Genomic DNA, 8,912 nt, shown 5'->3' on the forward strand with positions numbered 1-8,912 from the left:
TTAATTATCGTTGTTCTGTGATCTTGATGATTTTAATTCTTTTTATTAATTAATTTTGATATAGGTTGCATATGATTCTTCGTTGGTGGTACCAGTTGAATGTGTATGTGATTTTAAAACGGTTACTTGTCTAAGAGTAATTATCACTAGTTCATGGTATGATAGTGAATATCATTTTAAGAAAAGATTAATTTTGTCAACATGATTGATATCGGTTGGTGGTACCACGTTATTGTCACATAGGTTCAATTGATAATTTGATAGTCAATAAAACTGATTGTTGGAAGAATTGTCTTTGTTTTGGTGGTACCGGCTTGGGTAATTTAACCAGCAGTTAGGTGACTCGGTATTTTGTTCACGGTTGGTGGTACCACGTGAGCACCTTAATCTTGTCACGATTATCTTTAAACTCTAGAGAATTGTTCTTAATTAAATGCAATCACATTTGAAGTCGAGGTAAGTCAAGGTGGATGACTTTTAATTATATTGTCTGAAGTTCTTTTCAAATTTATGCAATTATTTTGAAAACCAACTTTACTTTAATTGTCAAGAGGATTTTCAAAGCAATACCCGTTTTCCAAACCATTTCATAAGCAACTAGTCATTTCCAATCCCTGAGAACGAACTCAGACTTATCTCTTAACTATATTACAAACGATCGGGTCCACTGCCCGTGAGTGCGTAGTAGTGAGTTTTTAGGTAGTTTTAGTTTTATAAATTTAAAGCTCGATTTTGCACATCAATAATCTCATTGGGTTTTAGAGAAGTCAGTGTGACTTTCTTCCCATTAATAAACAAAGAGTAAGTATTTAAGTGACCATTGTGGTACACATACTTATCATATAACCAAGGCCTACCAAACAGTAAGTGACAAGCATCCATAGGCACAACATCACAAGTGACATCATCTTGATAAACAACATCAATAGAAAAAGGAATAACTACTTGGCAATTAACTTTTACCTCATTGCCTGGGCTGAGCCATTGTAGTTTGTATGGGTGTGGGAGCTTGGTAATTGAAAGACCCAGCTTGTCCACCATATAGGTAGATGCAACATTAGCACAACTTCCTCCATCAATAATCAAACTGCACACCTTTCCTTTGATAGTGCACCTTGAATGGAAAATGTTTTCCCTTTGAGCTTTATCATCAGAAGCTTCATTTGCATGCATTGCTCTTCTAATTACCAACATGTCACCAACATCAGCTTTAACAAACTCCTCTTCATTAACATCTTCATTATAAGTACACTTGTCTTCATACTCAGCTTCAGCCTTTAGTTCTTCAACTTCCTTCAGTGTGAGAGCCCTCAAATTGGGACACTCAACTTGGAAATGTCCATACCCATGACACTTGAAACATCTCTTCTTAGGCTCCTTGGACCCTTCTCCAATCTTCTCTTTTCCAGTATGAACTTCTTTAAAGATAGGATTCTTGGCAGGTACAACAGGTTCAGGAATGGACTTGTAGGCTGACTTCTTTTTTAGTTGTTTCTCAAGCTAAATGGCCAGCTTGCAAGCACCTTCAAATGTCCACAAAGGCTGCAACTCCATCTTCTCAACAATTAAGGAATTCAGACCACCCATAAATCTTGCAAAAGTATGCTCTTTAGCTTCCTTCACCCCTATTCTCATCTTAAGCTGTTCAAACTCCCTTATATACTCAACAACCTCCTTACTACCTTGTTTCAAGTTGTTCATATGAATATAAAGCTCTTGCTTATAAGCTTGAGGAACAAACCTCTTTTGCATAACCTCCTTTAGCTTTTACCAGGTCTTGACTTTGCTTTTACCCTTATATTCTCTTTCACCCTTCATGTTTTCATACCAAGCTGATGCATACTTACCCAGCTTCATAACAACAACCTTGAATCCTTTTCTGTCATCATACCCCTTAATTCCCATAATTCTGTCCATAATCTGAACCCATTCAAAGTAATCTTCTGGGTTAGAAGAACCAACAAAATCTGGTGGATCTACCTTAATATCTTTAACATCAACCTTATGCCTCCTCCTAGGCTGACTGGAAGCATCAGACTTGCTAGAAGATCTGGGAGTACTATCAGATCCAAGACTAAGGTTTTGAGAACCAGAACCCCTTTCACTAACAACAACATCTTCTTTATTTAACCTCACACCACCATCTTCTAACAGATTAACAACCCTTCCAAGTTGTTCTTGGAGAGCTTCGATCTGTCTATCTCTTCTAAGATTATGAGCTTCTTCCAAAGTCATATTTCTTCTAAAAGCCATACTTCTACCAAGAAAACTCAGAAAAACTCACAAACAACAAAACTCCAAGGACAAAAAGATTAAGAAACCTTTTTAAACCTGGCTCTGATACCAATCTGATGTGAAATACTCAGAGTCAGACTGAGTCAACTCACAAAACACAAGCACAACGGAATTAAAACTATTTTTGTAGGATTTTTCTGAATTTATAACAAAACACGCCCAAGCTGACTATAAGAACAAGTAATATAACAATGAAATAATGGAAATAAACTGAAACAAGAACAAATAAACAAGGATAGATAAGAATCTAATACTTGACTCGTAAAGGACTGAACCACCAGAATCAAATACCAGAAACACTCCAAAACCACCACTATATTTGATAAAGGCTGAGCCACCACAAATACAGATAAAAGTAATGAAGATTTTGAGATCTCACCACAATAATCTATAAAGGCAAAGCCACCAAGATTACTGATAAAGGGACCACTTCAAACCACCAAGATCAAAGATCCATAAAGGTAAAGAAGATTTTCAAATGAGTAGAATTCAGCTCTATCAAACTTTTCATAAACACACTCTGCTCTTTTTACAATGAAAGACAACCTCTATTTATAGAGGATATACAAGACACAAGGAATATTCTACCCTAGACAACTAGTATTAGGTTGTTATTAATCAACCAATAGGAATAGAGAGTTGGTGATTCTAATTCTGCATACTTTCATCGGGTTGTGAAAACTATAGTAGCTCGTAACCATATTAGCTATATTCACGACTTGGATGGCAGATTGGGTGAAGGTAATGATGTATATGATGCCTTTGTAAATCATTATATGCACTTTCTTGGTAAAACTGTAACAACCGTCTTAGAAATGTTCTAAATAAGTTCCTTGAATCGTACTTTCGCCATTAGAACGGCTAGATAGTTCAATTTATTTAAGTTCTTGACGTACTTTAGACCCAGTTATGTGCTTATATGAAGGTCAATTTGATCTTAAATCTTGATTTACGTGCTGAGTTTAAGATTAAATGCGATGGAATACTAAAGTTCGGTTCGTAAACGTTCGTGTTCATCAAAGTTCTAGTTCAAAATGTTCGCAAATAGTCCTTGCACTTATTAAGTTCATTTATTATGGGAGACTATAAATAGAGAGTTAGTGAGAGAAAGCACCATTCTTCATCTTCTCCATCTCATCACTCTCTCACTAAAACACACACTCAGCCACCATAAAACACACACTAGAGCATCTCTTGATTTTGAAATGTTTAATCGAAATCGTTTGTACTTTCAGCATCCTTGTGATAATCAAAACACACTTCTTGAATCATTTCTCAGGTAACAACAACATTTAATGGGTTTTTGATCAAATTAAAAATTGTACTTTTTCAAGTTCATGTTCTTGATGATTTGGTCCAGTTTTTGAATGAAAATCGTGTTAAATGTTAATGGGTTTTTGTCTAAATGTGTTGAACAGCATATGTATGATCAAATTCGGGTCATAACATGCTTTAATCTACAAAACCCATTTTTGAAAATGAAGGTACAACTTGTTCTTGAAGGCCACGACTTGTTCATGTTATATTTGATCTTGAAATCATTAAAAGTGTTAGTAGATGATTGTTAGTGAGTATATTTGTACTAGTGCTATGTCCAAACAAGTCCTGAAAATCGATCTAGGCATCCATTTTTGTGCTCGTACTTGTTCAGCCCATTTGGAGTCCAAAACAATCTTGATGCCTAGGACGATCCTCACCAGGATCATCCTAGGGCTGCCCTTTTTGTACCTTAGTGTGCTTGCTCATTTGATCGTGTGTTGTAATTGTGATGTTGTTTCGACGTGTGGTTAGGAACCATACACCCTGGGTAGCCATTCCATTGGAAAGGTTTTGCTCAATCAAACGATCTTGACCTTGTCTTTGAATCGATCTTGACCTTGTCTTTGAAACGACCTCGATCTTGTCTTCAATGAACCTAGAACGATCTTGTCTTCAATGTACCTAGGACGATCTTGTTTTCATTAAACCCTAGGACGATTCTGAATCAACTTAAACTCTAGGACAATTCTGATTCAACTTGTACCTTAGGACGATCTTGATCCAACTTGTACCCTAAAACGATCTTGGTTCATCAACCTCCAGAGTCGTTTCAGTTCATGTGCCATAATACGATCTTGTACATCTAGAAAATAAAACGATCTTCTTCTATAACTTGGCATACTTGAACTTAAATCAACTAAATCTTGTACTTAACCACTAGACCAATACATTAAAGTCATGATTCATCTCAATCATCAAAGTGCGAGTTCTACGAACAACCAAACTAAGTTCTCAAGGCTAAAGATCATTATTAAAGACACGTTCAATTAAGTAACATGATAATTACATATGTGTGAGTTCAAAGACGTTCATATCGAGTCCAGTTCAAGTACCTAAGTTCATTCAAATTTATTTTGAGTCAAAACGTTCAAAGATCATCGAGGACCAAATCATCAGTTCATCATGGACATTTCAATGATTAATTAAACACATGAACTAATATGTGTGCTTATTTATGATCAATGGCTATACTTAGGCTTCCATCAAGTCGTGCTTGGATCTTGATAGATAAAACTTATCTATCTCTGTGCTTGTTCTCTGTCCTTATAAACTGTGCTTGTACCGGATCACTGTGAGTTCACTAATCCCCCTTTTCGTACATTTTGTTCAAGTTCTTTATCAGGGACTGAAAAGCATGAAAACTATTTTGTACATATATATGTTCTTGAACTATTTTACGTACTATTCTATGATCTTATGAAATACCTATGATATGATTCCCATTTATTTAAAAAGGGGTATTTAAGTCTTGAATGGGCAAGATCCTTAAATACATTTATACTACTGTACTTGTTCTGTATCATGTTCTAGTTTTTACTTGTTCTTGTTCAATTTTTGTTCATTGCTATCAATTCATATCCCACAATTCAGGGATTGAACCGTAGGTAATTATGGACAGCGCTGTTTAGGCTAGGCCCACCCTCATTCTCCGTAGTACTGGAGGATGCATATTATCTGTTCTTGTTCTGATCTAGATCTTACTTGACATACTTGATTATTATGAGCATATCTTCACCTTAATGCTTAGTTCTGGCCAATCGGGTTAGTAGTGACAATGCATTATAGTTCATTGTTTGTTCATGTACTGTCCTTTCTATTACAAAGTACTTTTATTAAATGTACAGATCTTATGATCTTGTTCTTACTATACATATTACTACTATGTATACTAAATAGTACTTTATGTGAATCTCACCAACTACTTTCGTAGTTGACCTTGTGAACTTACATGCTTTTCAGGCTAGGCTAGTAGATCATTTAGCATAGGAGTCTTACTCTTTAAAGCTCATCTCATTTGGCGACTGTTCGAGCGTTCAAGACTAGGAGCTGTGAAGACCTTCCTTTGCTTATTCATTTCAAGACTTTGGTACTTTAAGACAATTGTTCTGTCTTTTGAATATTATCTATTCTGGGTATATTCCATGTTCCGTAATAACTGTCATGCATTTCCTTTATTAATGTTATTGGCTGTGTTGGAACTTGTACTGTGTGCAATTGTGCTTATCTGTACATCCCGTATATTCCGCTTTAGCGGGGTGTTACATTTGGTATCACAGACAGGTTATAGTGAACACCGAGCTTTTTCCTAAGGGAAAACTCGAGCTATAACCTGAATCCACTCTGAGGTGATCCTTTACATGACCGGTTTGAGTAGTAAGTCCTCTTGCCCTAATTAGATGTAACCTGATCAACTACATCTAATTACGGATAGAGTACCAAGGACTCAAAGTGTGTCATTAAAGGCGTTATCCTTTTCTTAGAACTCTACTAAGAACTTCGTGTAATCTCGTTCTTCGGTCATATCAGTTCTAGTTCACTCGTTCTCTTAAGACATACATTTTGGTGCTTTGATTATAGTTCTTAGAGCTTATACGACTATAGATCTTTATTGTGCGACCGACGACTGTTCTTGTTCGTATATTGTACTAACAACGATCATTTATTAACATACTACGTGCTTGGAGCTATAGACTTGTGCGAAACGTAATCGAGTTCATATTTCTATCTTATTAGGAGGCATAAGGAAGAATGCCGGCTAAACGTGGACGAAAAGCTAAGGTCGCACTAACTGTTGAACCTATTGAACTTAGTGCTAATGCTACTGTCAACTTTACCTTGGAAGATGTAGCAAACCTCATCACTGACCGTATGAATGCGATGATGCCAAATCTTGCTACTCAAGTTGCTCAAATTCTGGAAATCCCACTAACTGAAGGTACTAGAACTACCAGAGCCACCAGAGTTACTCAAAATAGGAGGACTCAAGAAGAACCTGAACAGAACCAGGAAGTGAACAGTGAGTCTGATGGAGCTAGTCAGATCAACACTCGAGCTACCACTGAAGGCAGAGTTACCCGAAGCAGAGGGTGTCTATTCAAGACCTTCACTCAGTGCAAACCCCCAGTCTACACAGGGAGAAAGGAGCTGCAGAACTGTTGATGTAGTTTGAGAATATGGAAGAAGCCTTGTACCACACTGAAACTTCTGAAGATAAGATGGTGGAGCACGCGACCAGCCAATTCGATGGAGCTGCTAGGTCCTGGTGGACTAACATCGTCACCACTATTGGCAGGAAGTCCGCTTATGCTTACAATTGGGAGGAACTTCAGAAAATGATAAGAGTCGAATTCTGTACTAAGGATGCATTGCAAGAGTTGGAACAAGAGTTTTGGGATCTGAAGATGGAAGGTCTAGAGATTGAGAAGTATATTTTGAGGTTCAATGAGCTTGCCATACTTGTACCACATTTGGCTTCTACTGAAGAGAAGAGAATCGATCATTTCATTTGGGGCTTAATTCCGGAGATTCGCCGTGACCTCACTAGTAAAGGCCCTAAGACCATGTTAAGAGCAACTGTACTGGCTAAGACCTTGACTAAAGACATAATCAGATCAGGAGGTTTGACTGATAGAGCTGATAAGGGGAAAAGGAAGGCTGATGAAGTGGTGGAGAAGAAAGTTGAACCCCCAAGCAAGAAGGGGAAGACCTTGAAGAACTATGCAATGACCACAGTGACTGAACCGATAAGGTACTCTGGAGCTTATCCTAAGTGCACTCGCTGCAATCTACATCACACTGGTGCTTGTCCTGTCTGCTATAAGTGTCAAGGAATTGGGCACATGGCTAAGTACTGTAGTGCTATCGCAGCAAATCTGATCAGGAACAACCCACCGCCAGACAACAGAAATCCACCAGTCAGAAATGCCAGACCTCCACTACCACCTGCTGCTCCAACTCAAAGGAACTAGAACCAGAATGCCCAGGTTCAGCGTGTTGCTTATCCACGCGGGCCAAGTAACCAGAACCAGCAGATCAATCAGCAACAGCAAAACCAGCAAGGCCCAGCTAATGCCCGTGTTTTTGCTTTGAACGCTGAGGAAGCTCGTCAAAACCCTCGGGTTGTGACAGGTACTTTTCTTCTGAACGATCATTATGCTTCCGTACTATTTGACTCCGGTGCTGAACGTAGCTTTGTTGCATTAGACTTTAAAGCTAAGACTGACATGATAACTGACAAACTAAATGACAAATATGTGGTAGAGTATGCAAATGGCCAAAAGTACGGTACCAACGAAATTGCTCTAGATTGTCCTTTGATCTTAGTAGACAAGAACTTTACAATTGATCTAATCCCTGTCGAGATTAGTAGCTTTGACATTATCGTGGGAATGGATTGGCTATCCAAACACCATGCGACTATTTGTTGCCATGAGAAATCAGTTCATATACCGCTCCCGAACGGCGAGATCTTAATTGTGCAAGGCGACAAGTCCACGAACGAACTTAAGATCGTCACAGCCATAAAGTTCCGTAAGTACTTGGACAAGAAAGATTATCTAGTGTACCTAGCTCACGTCATCGCTCTGATCCAGAGATGGGACATGCCGACCACATGCCACGCATTTTCGTACTCGCTAACAGACGACGCGCGATAATGTATTGATGGGCTACCAAGGACGAGCATAGACAGCTTTGAAACACTCAAGAATAAATTTAAGTCACAGTTCAGTATGCAGAAGAAGCACATGAAGACTCATATCACTGTGCACAACATCAAACAAAGAGAGAGCGTGAAAACAATAGATTTCATAGTAAGATACACCAATGAAACTCAACAAGTACGAGGACTCCCGGAGAGTCAAAGGATCTCTAGACTTATCCATGGGTTACACGCAATAGACCTCATCGAGCATTTAAGCACCGACTTGCCCGAAACCTATGATGGGCTAACAGACAAAGCTCACATCTGGTTAGACGCCAGAGAAACCATAAGTGCGGATTTCTCCTCCAGAAGAAAGCGTAAAGAGTACGGAGGGAATGGAAGGTTTTCTCGATATGGAAGGGAAGATAGCCAATGGGGGGAAGAGAAAGGGATAGTGGGATAGATATCCTATCCAATCTCACCAAAACCCCAAAGCAAAATCTCCTCACCGAGAGGGTCGCTTCAACTTTCCCAACCCCAGCCAAATTAATAACAAAAGAGAAAAATATGGAAAAATATTGTGAGTATCATAGAGACCACGACCATGATACAAATAGTTGCGGAAATTTAAAAAGAGCCATCAAAAAGGCCATGG

This window comes from Erigeron canadensis, chromosome 7, assembly GCF_010389155.1.
Source record: "Erigeron canadensis isolate Cc75 chromosome 7, C_canadensis_v1, whole genome shotgun sequence".
In the NCBI taxonomy this organism is placed as follows: Eukaryota; Viridiplantae; Streptophyta; class Magnoliopsida; order Asterales; family Asteraceae; genus Erigeron; species Erigeron canadensis.